Below are 14,927 nucleotides of genomic sequence, written 5' to 3'. Positions count from 1 at the left end.
CCAAAAGCTTGGTAAGGGCAGGAAGCCTGCCTCTCTGTTCATGGGTCACTGCTGGAGCAAAACAGATTTTTCGGGAACCGTTCTGGAAGGCAGACTGTGGACTCCGAGTCACATGCCCTTTCCCTACAGCTCTCACCTCCTAGCCATCCTTTGGAACTCATAAAGAGGTCCTCAGCGGTTCATTATAGGGTTGTCATGTTTTTTGAGCACTTACTCTATGTCAGGCATCTTCTAAGCTCATGTTATTTAATCTTTACAGCAACTCTGAGGTAAGTCTAGTATTAGCTTCAATTTATAGATTTAGAAAACCCAACCCTACAGCAAAGAGACAGTAAGCAACTCACCAAAGGTGACACCGCTGGACAGGGATGGGACGCACGCTTGGGCTTGGGCAGGCCAGCCCTGGAGCCCATCCTCCTAACTGCCCACTGCCCACTGGGGCCTCCCTCTGCTCTCCCTGGGAGAAGGCCAGCAGAGGTGGTGTCCTGATTCATAGATGGGAAACCAAAAAAGCAGAGAGTGCCCAAGGCCACATGGCTTGTAAAGGGCAGAGCTGGGCTTTGGAAGGATGTCTGTCTGGCTCCAGACCAGGTTCCCATGACTGGAACTTCAAAATAATATGTGCTTCTTCATAAGCACTCTTGGTGCTTCCAACAGATATAGGGAAGCTACACTTATTCATTCAATCAACAAACATTTACTTTCTGTTGATTCTCTGACCTCCCAAGGGCCCCATTGCCCACGTCAGTACGCTGCTTGTTACGTCTGCAGAGATCTGGGGTCGGTGGATTAATTGGGCTTAGTTTCCACCTCTGTGGGGGCTCATCTCAGAGGCAGACATCCCAACTGACCATGACGGTAGAGGGTGGTAAGTGGGGCCTCTGAGGCCCCGTGCACAGGCACAGAAGAGCCTCGCCCTGATTTCTGCCTCCCCCTTACTCAACCCTGAATTCCCAAGCCTGGCGCTGGTCACAGACTCCCGGGCCTTCACGTCTTCTGCTCCCGGCCACTTTAGAATAACAAACCCTCCTCGCCCAGAGCCTCCGTGGCCCACTCTGGGATAATGTTTATGATAAAGCTTTGACATGGAATAACAAACGCTGGGTGGAGGCTAGAGTCCCCTTGTTCCCCCTGGATAACCACGTGAGGAGGCCCAGCCACCAGGAGGACCTGAGCCTCCCGGCGCAGCCCCCCTTGCCAGCGCTTGCCCGCCAGGAGCTGGCCCGCGGTGTCTGCTGAGTGTAGGCCCAGAATTTAAACACAGCTTCAAAGCAGGCTGAGGATGGAGTGAGGCAGGCGCCAGGAGGGTGGGGGCAGGTTTATTGTTCCAGATTAGTCTAGTAAACAGTCCTGAATGGGCTGGGGTGGTGAACACCAAGGCCTTGTGCTCACTTGCTGGCCCAGCACTGTCAGTGAGGAGAGGCAGCAGGACCCCTCTGTCAGAGAACATGCTGCAACCCAGGGCTCCGTGGGCCATGCCTGGCTCTCGGGCTGGGGTTCTGAGGTGGATGATGAGCCCTTCTCACCCACCCCGAAACACAGGGAAATCACAGCAAGGGCCCCAACCCACTCAGCCCTGCTTACTGAGTACCTGCCATGTGCCAGGCACTGTTCTAGATGCTGGCAGTTTGGTTAGGGACAGAACAGACCCAGATCCTGCTCTCATGGAGCTTACGTGCTGGGGGCAGAGGATAAACAAATGATTAGTGAAGCATTGGTATCTAGCATGTTAAACACACACAACAATGATTCCATTGAAGAGGGGATTAAGACGGCCTCCGGCCACTTAGAGCTCCTCATGCCTCTGAGTCAACAGGTAAAGAAGGGAGTCACTGTGCTAGCTGGCATGACTGGTCCTGATGGGCAGGGAAAATGGACTGCTGCCCCACAGGGAGGGGGAGCACAGGACGTCTGCAGCACACGAGATCCCTCAGGGTGCCTCCTCAGATCACCACGCCCGGCGATTAGCCAACGTCAATGGAAAACCACAACAACTCAATCCAGGCAGGACTACAAGTAGCCCAGATCCTTCAGGAATGAAGCTGTGGGTCATCCCACCAGGTGGGACCCGCAACCAGCCGAGGTGCTTGCAAAAGATAAAGGGATTACAGTAGTGATAGTGGAAGGAGAGGAAGGTAGTTCTAAACAGCAGCCGTGAGCACATGACGGGCAGGCAGAAACAGAAGACTCGTTGTCAAGAGTATTTCTCCCTTAGTTTAAGAATATTTGTGTGTGTATAAAATGTTTTCTTCACTCTCCTCTTTCTTTTTTCTCCCCCGGTATGTAGCATAAGACAAACTGACTTTATGTCATAGCATTTAAGTATTATTAACGCTACATCATAGCATTCAAACTGTGGTATATCAAGGAGAAGAGTACACGTTACCCAAAGGCTTTGCCTCATCTGGGGAAGGCGCTGACATATTCTGGTCGCGCGCAGGATCATTGTATCACGTTGGGTGGAAGTATGAACTTGTTATTGTCTTTATTTGGAGATGAAGAATGGTTTAAGGAGATACTTGTGGGTGCCAAGTTAACAAGGGATGCACTTATGATGGCTGATTTCATTTGTCCACTTGGCTAGGCCAAGCTACCCAGAGATTTGGTCAACCATTATTCTAGATGTTCCTGTGAAGACACTTTTTAGAGGCGATTGACATTTAAATCAGCAGACTTTGAGTAAAGCAGATTATGCTCCAGAATAACTAGTTGAGGGTGGCCTCATCCAGTAAGTTGAGGCCTTCGTAGAAAAAGACCAACTTCCTTTCTCAAAGAGAATTCTGGTGGCACATTGTCTTTAGGCTGAAACTGTAGCATCAGTTCTTCCCTGGGTCTCCAGCCTGAGCCTACCCTGCAGACTTGGACTTGCCAGCCTTCACCATGTGTAAGCTAATTCCTTAAAAAAAAAAAAATCCATCCATCCTTCCATCCATCCATCCATCCTATTGATTCTGTTTCTCTGGAAAACCCTAACAAATACAGTATGTATTACAGAGAGAAAATAAAGCAGGAAAGGGGGCAGGGAGTGATGAGGTAAGGGGGGGTGGCAGGTGCAAAGGCCCTGTGCGTACATGAGGAGCAGCAGAGGCCAGGATGGCAGGAGCTGAGTAAACAAGGAGGACAGAGATGGGAGATGAGGTCAGTATTGGTTAGTATGCCAGACTCCATGGGCCATTGTAGGGATATTGAGAAACTGTCCTCTACCATAATTCTTCCAGAGAATGGATTGTTCTTTCATGTGACATATGAGGAAATAGGCCTTGAGGACGGTGAAGTCATCTGCGCAGGGTCTTGAGTTGATGAGCTGGAACTGGCATTCCAATTCAGGTCCAGCTGACAGGTACTGGGGTGTTTCTGCGACCCCTGGGCCTGACCTGCCAGGCTATCTCCACCCAGTCGTTGGCAGGAAGAACAGACATAAGGAGACAAACAGGGACTGTGTGGGAGGCCCCACGTCTGAGTGGTCAGCTGGCAAGGAGGGATGCTAGAACCATAGCCACAGGCCTGGTCAGAGCTGACATGAGCAGAGGAGAGAGGTCACGCTTGCCAAGGTAGCCCGCCGGGGGAGGCCTTCCTGCACTATGGCTCTCTGCCCTGGCCTGTGCAAGTCTCTTTCGTGCCACATTCTTCCCGGCCTCGGGACCGTCCCCCTTGCTCCTGCACTGCCTGAAACCACCTTTTCACCTATTAGTTCCCGCCCGCCTCTCACTCGGCTGCCTGGGCTCCTTCCTCAGGACATGGGACATCCCTGGGCCAGGGGCCGGCCAGGTTCCTTGGGGGAACCAGCGCTTCTTGGACGCTTATGCTACCCCAGCTTCATGACTGTTCCATGCTGGGTCTGCGTGCTCCGGGGTGACGCGCCAAGGGCAGGCCCATCGTCTGACTTGGTCGCGACTGTTTCTCCAGCAGAGAGCGCAGTGCCTGACCCCCAGTAAGTGCTTCAGAAATACTTGGAGGATGAATAGAAAGCTGAGTGAGTTAGCCAGCCCGGAACCCCCTGTCCCGAAACCCCCCGTGGAGCAGCTCCCTGCCTTGACGGCTACCCCCCAGGGCACAGAGCTGGGGTAGCCGAGCCCCCCATGCCCGCCGGGTTGGGGTGGAGGGGAGCTCCGCCTCATGGGAAGGTTTCTCCAGCCTGGGGAAGATTTCCTCAAAGGTTAGAGCCCAGCGGGGTCTGCTGAGGTTTATTTGTGTTATGCTCCCGGCCCCATCGACAGCACCAGAGCCGACGACGTCCCTGCTTCCTGCTCAGTGTTCTGAGTCCCCTGGGCCGCCCGCACAGAATCCTGTCTCCGGACACTGGGCTACTGAGAAGCCGGCATCCAAATAAACACGGGGCTTCCTGGAGCCAGGGCCTGGCTCTGGGCTGGCAGGTAGGACCAGAGGTGCAGGCTCCGTCTGAGTCTGTACTATGGAGACCCCGGTAAATCACTTTCCTTCCCTGGGCCTTGGCTTACCCACTCTTGTAAAGGACCAACTCACACATTCATTGAGGGAGCATGTGTGGAGAAGTTCTGTATCAGATGCTGTTCTGGGCCAGACGTACAGCCGTGAACACAAGTAAAGATCCCTGCCCCAACAGGGCTCTCACAGGGAGGAGGGACAATGAGCAAAACCAAAACCAGCAAAACATCCATGTTAGAGAGTGACAGTAGCTAAGGAGAAAACGAGGCAAGGAATATAAGAAGTGTGTGTGGGGGGCACTGGGGGTTGACATTTTTGGGATGATGTCCAGTAAAGGCACAAAGAGAAGTGAGGTTGAAGAAGAGATCTGACGGAGAAGGAGCTGAGGGAGGTGGTCCCGTGGACACCGAGAGGAGACTGGTGTGGGGCAGAGGCAGCACGTGTAAAGGCCCTGAGGCAGAGGCAGGCCTGCTGGGTGTGAGAGGCAGGCAGGAGGCCAGTGTGGCTGGAGAGGAGTGAGCCAGGGGGAACAGGTAGCTGAGCTCAGGACCAAACAGAAAACAAGATGGCGCATGGTCAACCATGTGAGCTTTGGTGAGGTAAGTGCAACTGCAAGGGTAACTGATGGGAACATAGACTAAGAGGTGCAGACAGGGGCTGGGGAGCACTGGAGAGAAGCAGGTGGAAGGCTTCCTGCCCCTGGGTCTTAAAGGCAAAGGAGGGGTGAGAGGCCTGGATGTTGGAGGACAGCACGGCTACCCCTTCATGGCCTGGGCCATCAGGGCGGCAGGGAGGAGGGGCGGGCAGGGGCGAACTATCCCAACTCTCTTCCCCTCCCGCCTACCTCTCCTGCCAGCCCTTCCCACTGACGTCAGGATGAGGGAGGCAGGTGATGTCCCATGGGCCCTGGGCTCAGCGTGGGGCGAAGAGAGGGTCCCTCTGGAGAGGAAGGCGGTTTGCAGGACAGAGTCAGAGTAGGCGGCGTGGGCAGGGGGGCACATCCAGAAGGTCTGTGGGCTTTGGCGGCCTTGGCTCCGGGGAGTGAGCTGGGAAGGCCTGCAGCCTGAGCGGGGGAGTGCTGGGGGGGCTGGGGGGAAGCCAGGAGGGAAGCTGAAGGCAGCTCTGCCGTCCTCCTGAAGGGGGAGCAACGGAGCCCACTCGGCCCTTCCCCTCACCATCCCCATCCCAAATCCCGTGACCCGAGGAGAAGAAAGGGGACTTGGCCTCCAGCAGGTCCCAGCCACATCCGCCCTCGGCACTGCGGCGTGGGCCAGCCGAGCCCTCTGCCTCCCGGGGCGGGCAGCGGAGGCTGACTCACCCTTGCTTTCTTTCCTTCTTTTCTCTGAACGCCTAGTTTCTCCACCCAAAGACCACCCTTCAAGATCCCTGCGTTCCTCTTCTGTCCTTCAAGTCATGCCAGGAAATGCTCATAAATCCGGAGCCACCCACATGAGGAGATTAGCATTCTGCTGGGTAGGGAGGCTGATACCAGGCTGGGTATGGGGGAAAGGCAGGCCCGGATGCTTGGGTCTCCAGGAAGGGAGCTGATAGGGGGTCTGTTCCACTGGAGGGCAAAGGGGTCCCCTGGCTTTGGGTTTTAGGTGCAGGTGGGCCTGAGGCAGACCAGAGACCCAGATTCTGGGGGTGCCAGCTCTGACCCAGATCAATCGTGGGACCCACTCTCCGGGTCACAGGGTCCCCCTCTGAAACACGAGAGTGTGAGCCTGCAGCTCTGGAAGTCGTGTTCTGTGAGCATAGCGTTTCAGAACAGTGCTACCCGACCCCCACCACAGGATTTCAACAACAGTCTATGATTCTAGGCACTTTGCATACGGAAGCTCATTTCTTCTCTGCAAGAGCCGTGTGAGGCCACCATTAGTGATCCCATTTCACTGACGGGGAAACCAAGCTCAGAAAAGGAAGTGACATCCATGTGTCCCTGCTGTCAGGTCCATGCGGACCAGGGCCTCAGCTCGGCCAGGCGTGAGGCGCTGAAGTCTCCCTCCCCAGTGTCAGTTTTCTGCCATGAATCTTTTTTGGTCCCCAGTCACCCCCTCTGATGTCCTAAGTCGAAGGCATACTGCACGTGGAGGAAAAAGAGAGCAAAATGTATCAGAAAGACCCACAGAGTCACCTAGGCCAACCTATTCTCACGCATAAAGCTCTGAGGAGCGTCAAGGTGGTGGAGGAGATGGACAGAGAAACAGATAATTATAAAGCCAAGTGGTAAATTCATGATCAAAGGGAAAGACTGGGGCCTTTGGGGCCTCAGAGGGTTTCTGACGCAGCCTGGGCATGGGTGAAGGATCAGCTTCAGGCTGGGCTGTGCAGGACGGGTGGGGTGGGGAGGGAAACGTGTTCAAGGTCAGGCGGCCCAGAAGCGCTCGGTGTCCTTAAAGATGTGTCAGGAGCTGAGCCCGCAGAGGGTCCAGGGTGGAGGGCCTTCCATCTCAGGCCGCGGGCTCCGCGCTCCACCCAGCTGGCGGACTCGGCCCTTCCCCGCTGGATCTTCAGACGCGGCCCGGCAGCCGACAGGGGTGGGGACCGCCGAGGAGCACACGACACCCACCGGGGACAATGGTGTGCCGGGCGGGCGGGCGGTCAGCGGTGGCCACGGTGGCCACCACCACCACGAGGCCTGTGAAGTGGCCAATCCACGGGCTGGAAGCCGGAGCTTGCTTTTCCCTGCTGTCTCAGACCTGCCTGCTGACACAGCTGCCTAGACTTCAAAAGGCAAGTCTCCATTTTCATTTGCAAAATCAGTATGAAATTCCTCGAGGGCTTGTCTAATTCCTTCTGGCCTGACCACACGGCAATTACCAATGTGCAGGGAGGAGGGGGCAGTCTCGCAGGCCCTCCAGCAGCGTGGGCACCTCCGCTCGGGGGCCCGGGCAGCCGCCAGGGAGGATGGCGCGAGAGCAGGCCCTCGGGTGGGCCCGGGGCCGAGGGCTGGCCCTGGGGGCGCTCAGCGCTGACCAGTGAAATCCTGTGTCGGCTACGCCGCAGGCTACCAACAGCTTCAGAGACCGAGGGTGGGAGCAGCGGGAAGGGCAGGGCTCTGGCCCAGGTTCAAATGTGGGGCCTGCTAGGTGCAGGCTGCATGAAGCTCCTTTCTGGCTTGTCTGGTGGGGGGCCGCTACGAGAACGGGGGACAGGCCCTCCTCGCTCTGAGCCTCAGTTTACGCATCTGCCAAGTGGGGAGAATAAATAAGATCTGTCCCCCCTGGCTAGTGAGCTAGCCGCCTAAAAACCTCATAAACATTACTGTGCTTCCTTAGGGCATTTTCAGAAACTTCTGTTCCCTAAGCAGCAGCAGGGCAGCTCTGAGGAGGGGCAGGAGCCAGCACGTGTGGCCTGGATTTTCATTCACTCCCCAGTGTCCGATATGGGTCAGTGCAGGCTCCGTGTTGGGCACTGATTCTATCCTCAAGGCCCTCAAGGTCAGGGGTGGGGAGGAGCAAGCAAGGAGGGGCCCCAGGAAGCCCTGCAACAAGATGCTAACACACCCTGTGAAAACTGGGCATTGGGATAAACCCAGGGCAGCAGGAGGGACTCATCCTGCCGGGGAGGCCTGCATCCGGGATTCAGGGGAGGCAATCGGATCCGGATCCGCAGTGGTGTCTGTGGGCGCAGACCCTTGTCATGTAGAAGAGAAATAAAAAGGGCTTCCGGGTGCTGTCAATGTCCATGCAGAGGCCCGGAGGAGAAGCATGGATGATGGGGGTGGAGGGCAGAGCGCGGGGTGCGGCTGTCAGGGGCACAGGGCGGCACAGGGCGGGAGGGAGCAGGTGCAGGGAGGAATCTGGAGCTCAGCCAGGCAGGACGCCACCAAAGTGACGAAACAGGGACGGGCCAGGCTGGCCTTCCACTGGGAAGCTAGGCTCTGGCTGTTTCGTGGAGAAGGTAGGAGAGGCAGGGACTGCAGACGGAGGCAGTCGGCCCTCTGTGGGCCTGGACAGGTGAGGAGGACAGGTGAGGAGTCCCACCTGGACCTGGGGCCGGGGGATGCCCAGAGGAAGGAAATGCAGGCTATAGAATTCCAGTTCTTTACTGGTTTAGATGTTCCAGAACCCTCCGGCTCAGGGCTCTGAGCCTCTTTCTTCACCTACCACTGCCCCTTTTCCCTTGCTCTGAATTTTGGGCACTGGCCTTCCCCAACAGCCCTCCTCCACTTGAGGAAGCCTGGAGCCCCACTCAGGGGAGCAGCTGGGCAGAGGAGGGGCAGCTAAGAATGGCGAGAAAGAAAGAAGACGGCGTGAGGCTGGCAAGGGGCCGTGGCCTTCAGAGCCAGGGATGGACCCTCTTGCTAGAGCACATCAAAGGAGACAGCCGCACAGAACTGGCCTTGTAGACGAAACTAAGATGCAGTCCCAACGGCTCCCGCTTTTCACCTGTTTAAAGTCACAGGCGCCACTTCCTGGCAGCAGGAAGGGAAAGTTGAGGGCAGGCGAGGGAAGGTTCTTCGATCCTGCAGGGGGTCCTCACCCTGTGGAGAGGATGCTGAGGCCCAGAGAGGGCCACAGGGCGCCCAGGGCCACCCGGCAAGAAGGGGATGCAGACTATGGCCGGAGCCAGCCATCCGACTGTTTCACTTGGGCAGCTCGGGTCTCCTCTGCCCCCTTGTCCCCTCTTTCCCCCACCGCAGAAAAGAAAAATGTTTTTAGACCCGAGGCAAAAGAATTCGAAACTGAAACCTGAGCCTTGGGTCTTGGGAAAAGAATACAGAAAAGTCCGACACATTCTGGAGGAGCAAGGAGCTGCTTACTCCGCTGACGGGAAGTGCTCAGGGTTACCCAAGGCTTCACTCTGTGCCCCTCGGAGCAGCCGGGGCAGGCCCGTGGGAACAGAGAAGGACCCCACAGGTGCTGGGTGAGGGGCAGAGGGAGGGCTTCTCCCGCCTCTTAGCTCCCCGCCTGCAACCTTCCGGGGGATTCCTGGACTCTGCAGAGCAGGCCAGAGCTGCTTTCTGCCTTGGGGTGTCAGAGACTCTACGTGAGCAGGAGTTGTGGAAGAGTGAGTGTGTGCACATGGGTGTGAGGAGAGCGTGGCCGATGGGGATAAAAATAGATATGTAGACGATGGAGAGACGACAGATGACACGTGGATTCGGGAGCGGCGTAGCCCACCCCGTGCTGGCCCACACCATGAGGACGCCGGACCCCAGACTGCCATCTGCACACGTCACAAAGATCTCCCTGGGTGCGGAGCTGGGCAGCAGCCCCGGGAAGACTGCCATCAGCGCCACCGCGGTTCCCCTTCCCTGGTGCCACACAGTCCCATCGATCCTTCTCCACGGCCCAGGCTTAGACCCGGCCCCGCTAGGTGTATGTCTCTGCCTCCCCACTTCACGACTATTTCTATTTGCTGCACAGGGACATCCTCCAGACTCTGCCTTGAGCACCGCTGACCCGACACGGGGCCTGTTGGTTCTGGGCCAACCAGGGACAAGGGATGGTGTGTGTATGTGTGAGCTTAAAAAAAAACCCACCTTAAATGAGAACGGCACTCCTAGGCTTATGTCCTTCATGGCTCTGCTCTGCTGTAGGGACAATGATTGACTCCTTTGAGCAGGTCCCACTCGGCTCTGCCTGCAGGGGTCCTGCCTGCTCCCGGGAGTCCTCTCACTCCCTGACCTCCTCGCTTTGCGTTGTCCATGTGGCCTTCACAGAGTGGGAACATGCTATCACTTTCCCACCGCAGGGCCTTTGCACATACTGGTCCATAATAGTCAGTCTTCATGTATCTATGTATATGACCATTTGTTTGACGTCTGCTTGTCCCAACAGGAGTTTTAACTATCACCGACGGATCATTTGTTCTGCGCCACACCCTGCCCAAAACTCTTCTCAAATATTATTTCTTTGAAGCCCCCAACACCCCTGTGAAGTACTTATAATTTTTATCCCGCTTTATAGATGAGGTGAAGGAGCACAGAGTGGCTAAGTGACTTGTCTGAGGTCACACAGCAAGTGAGCACTAGAGGAATCAAGATAGTTTGGTCATTTTAGTCACATACCAAACGGTCTTCAGCTGTGTAGACTACTACTGCTGTGTAGACACAATGAAGCAGGTGTGTCTACATCCCTAGTACCTACTCCAGGACTTGCCACTGTCAGTTCCCCACAGAAGGGAAGGAGGGACAGGGAGGCTGGGGTGCCAGCTATTGGAAGCAGTCCTTGGGCAGCCAGCTCTCCAGGAGCAGCATCCAGAGGCCACGTCTTCCTTCCCCCTGGTTCCCAAATTAGGAGAAACTGTTCAAAGCCAGCGAGAATGCCTTTTCAAAATAGGATGGAGGGAGCTTGGGGAACCCAGACGTGGAGCCAGAGCTGGACAAAAGCCCAAACGTGTACCTGAGCCTCAGGATGAGGTGCAGCCTCATAAGTGGTGCAGTCTGGAGGCTTCAGCCCCAGGATTTCTTTTTCTTTTCTTTTTTTTTTTTTTAAAGATTTTATTTATTTATTCATGAGAGACACAGAGAGAAGAGATATAGGCAGAGGGAGGAGCAGGCTCCCCACAGGAGGCCATTGTGGGACTCAATCCCAGGACCCCGGGATCACACCCTGAGCAGAAGGCAGACGCTCAACCGCGGAGCCACCCAGGCGTCCCCAGCCCCAGGATTTCTGTTCCAAGCCCACCCCACTCCAGGTGCCACATCTCTGTGGGGGACAAGCCACAGGTACAGAGAGAGGGCGTTGCTGGTTAGTGGCCGGGAGCTCCTCTGCCACCGCAGGCCCGCGCCATCTCAGGGCACGAATGTGGCCTGTGGAGAGGGCCTTCCTAACAGAGCCCTAATGTCTGCCTCCTGGAAGCTTCCTCTGCCACGGGTGCCGCTGAGCTGCTCCTGAGACTGGCCTCCGCGCCGGAGGTGAGGACCGGTCCCTTCACAGAGCACCAGGGGCGCCCCGGCCCCCCTCCCCGCACGCTGCACCCAGGCCCGAGCAGCCCGCCGCTGGCCCTGGGGGTCCGGGCCCGGGAGCAGGCCTGGGAGGTCAGCAAGCCTGGGAGGCTTCCCCCCGCTCCCCGGCCCCCCTTTGAAGGGGATCAGGTTCCCCCACAAACATAATTGAACGAAAATATGAGAGAGAAAAGGCCTTTGTTCTCCCATTTACAGCGTCAGAAAATATGTAACAAATTAGCCGTTTATGAGGTAAGAGAACAGGGCTGCGCGCCGCGGCGGGAGGCACGGCGGCCGCACAAGGGGGCCTTTCAGCGCCGGGTGTGGGGGGCCGCGTGGCCCCCGACGGACGGGCCCGGCCCCGGGCCTGCAAGCACGGCCTGGCACCGGCGGGCGCACGCGGGCCCCTCTGACCCCCGGCTTGGACCGGGGGAGGCCTGGCGAATGGAAACAGGGCGCCAGGCGGGCAGGGATGAGTACGGCCCTTGGCAGGGTCAGGCGGCGGGGTGGGCCAGTGGGGCCGGAGGCCGCTGCCCTGGGGCGGCCCTGCGTGACCCCTCTCCTGCTGGGGACCGCTGCTCCCTCTCTCACCGTGATCTCCGAGGTCGCACACGTCTCACAGCAGGAAGGAGCACAGAGTGCTCAGTGGCTTGCTTCTCTACTGACTTCCCTGAACCCGGGGGGTGGGGACGTGGTTCGTGGCACTGCACGGGACTTTTCTCTCAAAGAACTTCGAGTTTTCTTCTAGGGTTTCAGCAACAGTCCCAGCCAAAGCATGGAACGGAGGGTGTCGTCAAGGCCAGGGGCGGGGGCGTACCTGGCCCCAGGGAGGGGGCTGGTGTCAGGAGCAGCCCCTCGGGGGGTAGAGCCCCCTGGTGCTCTGATCTGCTTCCCGGTATGTCCAGAAGAGCGAGGGGGTGGGCTGCGAGCCTCCTGGGGAGGTGCCTTGGGCTGCCCCGCGTGGGGATTCTCAGAGCTGGGACTTAGCGACCCTGCTTTGTCCCTCGGGGGTTCGGACGCCAGGCCACGGTGTCACTTCTGTGCTGGAGTTTCTGATTCCGTGTTTCCGCCACATGATTCTGGGCTGCTGCTTCCCCGATTTTTAGGGGCCCGCGGGCCAGCGAGTGCCCCGCAGGCAGGCGTCCAGGGCCACAGTGCCCCACGCTGCAAGCCAGGGCCGCGGGACCCTCCTCCGGGGCACACTGTCGGTGCTCAAGCCTTGCACTCCCCGCTCCGGGCGCACAGGGGCAGGAGGCTCACAAGGGCCCCAAGCCTCTGAGAGCACGTGTGGCTGAGATCATGGGGCCGTGCCAGTCTAGTGTAAGGAATCCCTGCGAAAAGCGGGGTGCTGGGCTTCAGCATGAATATCCTGAGTGTTTCGTCTGCAGTCACAAACACATCGCTTTCCTGGATCTGATTTTATTTATTTTGATTGGATCTTAACGGTTCTTTACAAGGCTGAAACCGAAGCCGCCTGGGGTCCCCGGGAGACTTGCTAAAACTTCAACTGCACCCAGTTTAGCAGAGCAACTTGAAAGTCAATCAGCGGTGAGGGACAATTTGCCTCATTATTTCCAGCCCTGGAATTTGGCAGCAGATGGAATTCTGGGCCTGGTGTGGACGTGGTGCCGGGCAATCAACACAGCGGGGTCTGTCGCCCCTGGGCACGTCGCGCAGGCCGGGGCTGGAGGGGCCGGTATTCCCTCTGAGGCCGGTGCCCGCAAGGATTTCCCGTTCCGGGGAGCGAGGGTGACACGGCTCCTGGACCCCAGACTCAAGGCTGCGGCTCCAGACCCTGGATCAATCCTCCTGATAAAGGATTCCGGGACCCCCTGTGTGGGCCGAACCCTGGCTGGGTTGCGAGGAAGTGGAAGTGACACAAGACAGAGGTGCCGTCCTCCAGGAGACACAGCAGAGACACCGGGGTTCATTCTCCCAGGAGAGAGCCCAGGGAGGGTGGGCGGGGGCGGGGCGGGGGCGACACCTGCGTCTACACAGTCGGCAGGAAGGCTCACTTCCTCAAGGAGGTCTACTCGGACCCCCAAGTTAAAGCGCTAAGGCCCCTCCCCAGCGCCCCCTTGCCCTCCACCCTGCTGGACGCGTCCGCTCACCTCCTAACACACGATGCCAGGTGCTCGTTGATCACGTCTCCTCCCGCTAGAGGGGAAGGCACTCCCGAGGGCCCGGACGTTTGTCCCGTGCACGAACACCTCTCCAGCCCCGGCATCTGAAATATACTCCGTAAGTCTTTCACGCGTACGACTGAATGTAGCTGGCGGCAGTGCGTGGCCGGGAGCGTGTCCAAGTCGTCCCGCGCCAGTCCGGGACCTGAGCCTCCGCCCTCTCTGCAGCCCAGGCGCTGGCGCGTGGGGAGAAGGGCTTACGTGCCGCCAGGTGGCACCCCCTTGGCAGACAAATTCAGAGAGGGGTAGAGGCCTGCCCGAGAGCACACGGTGCTGGAGCATGGTGCCCACTCCAAGCTCACGGGGGTCTCCAGCCAGAGCCCCCCCGGGAAGGAGGACCGGGAGCCCTCGGCCAGGCCTCGGCTGCCGGGCTGTCTTGCCCACCCTGCTTCGTGCCCGGCCTGCCCCCTCCCTATGCAGGAAGGACCGTAAGTCCACGGATAATGCGTCTGTTCAAGCTGTGAACTCTATACACGTGCCCACGTAGAAAATCTCACTTACTTCTCCCCCGATCCTGTAATTATGAATATTTCACTTTTAAAAACCACAAGACTAGGGCGCAGGGAGGTCAAACAACCTGCCTGGGTCACAGATGTCATGGCGGGAAGTGTTCTTTCTTTGCTGGGGGTTTGTGCCCCCCCCCCAAGAGTCAGATGTCTCAGGGCTAGCAGGGGTTCTAGATGCGCCAAGCCTGGTCACGCCCTAGGAATACCCTTCAGGCTGCCGTCAGCCCCCCTCAACAGCAGATGCGGCACCAGAGGAAGAAAACCTACAGGGTCGGATCCACGAGGCCCGCTCACGAACTGTGAGCCACCAGGACAGGGGGCTGACCGCCCTGCCCGATCCCAGGCTCTTGTGCTCTCTCTCGTACACCTTCACACGAGCAATCACGCGCACACGAGCCCAGACACTTTCCTGCTCACAGTCTACTCCAAGTCACAGCCCCGAGATTCTGTGCAGTCCCCTGGACACGGAATGGACACAGAGTGCGTGTGTGCACACACACAGCCACACACGTAGTTATAGTCACACACACACAGCCACACACGTGGTTACAGTCACACACACACACAGCCCCACACACGTAGTTACAGTCACACACACACAGCCACACACAGACTTACACACATTCACACACAGAGTTCCACACACACATACCAGGCCTTTTCCGTCACACACAGAGTCACACCCAATCACACTGTCACACACACGGACATACGCAGTCACACACAGTCACACACAGACACCCTCTCCTCCAGTGGAGATCCTCTCTCCCGAAGCACAACCAGCTACTTCGAGCTCCTCTGGGCTCCCTTCCTCCCCCATGCAGCAGGCTCACCGTGGGAAGAGCCCCCCCCACCCCAGTCCTCCTCCTAGCATCTGGGAAACCCAGAAACCAGGCCCTGGCTCTCCCGAGGTTGTGGCAGGAAGTGCAGAGCCCACGA

At 57.8% G+C, this 14,927-nt stretch overlaps 1 protein-coding gene across 14 annotated transcripts in view; it reads right to left on the bottom strand.

The window, feature by feature from the left end:
* TRABD2B (TraB domain containing 2B) overlaps positions 1-14,927 on the bottom strand; it is a 212,835-nt gene that overhangs the window by 44,253 nt on the left and 153,655 nt on the right. The gene's annotated exons all lie outside the window — the stretch shown is intronic.

The sequence above is a fragment of the Canis lupus genome, chromosome 13 (genome assembly GCF_048164855.1).
Source record: "Canis lupus baileyi chromosome 13, mCanLup2.hap1, whole genome shotgun sequence".
NCBI classification, from domain to species: Eukaryota; Metazoa; Chordata; class Mammalia; order Carnivora; family Canidae; genus Canis; species Canis lupus.
The sequence above is the reverse complement of the archived record's forward strand: the minus strand, read 5'-3'. Positions and strand labels throughout refer to the sequence as shown.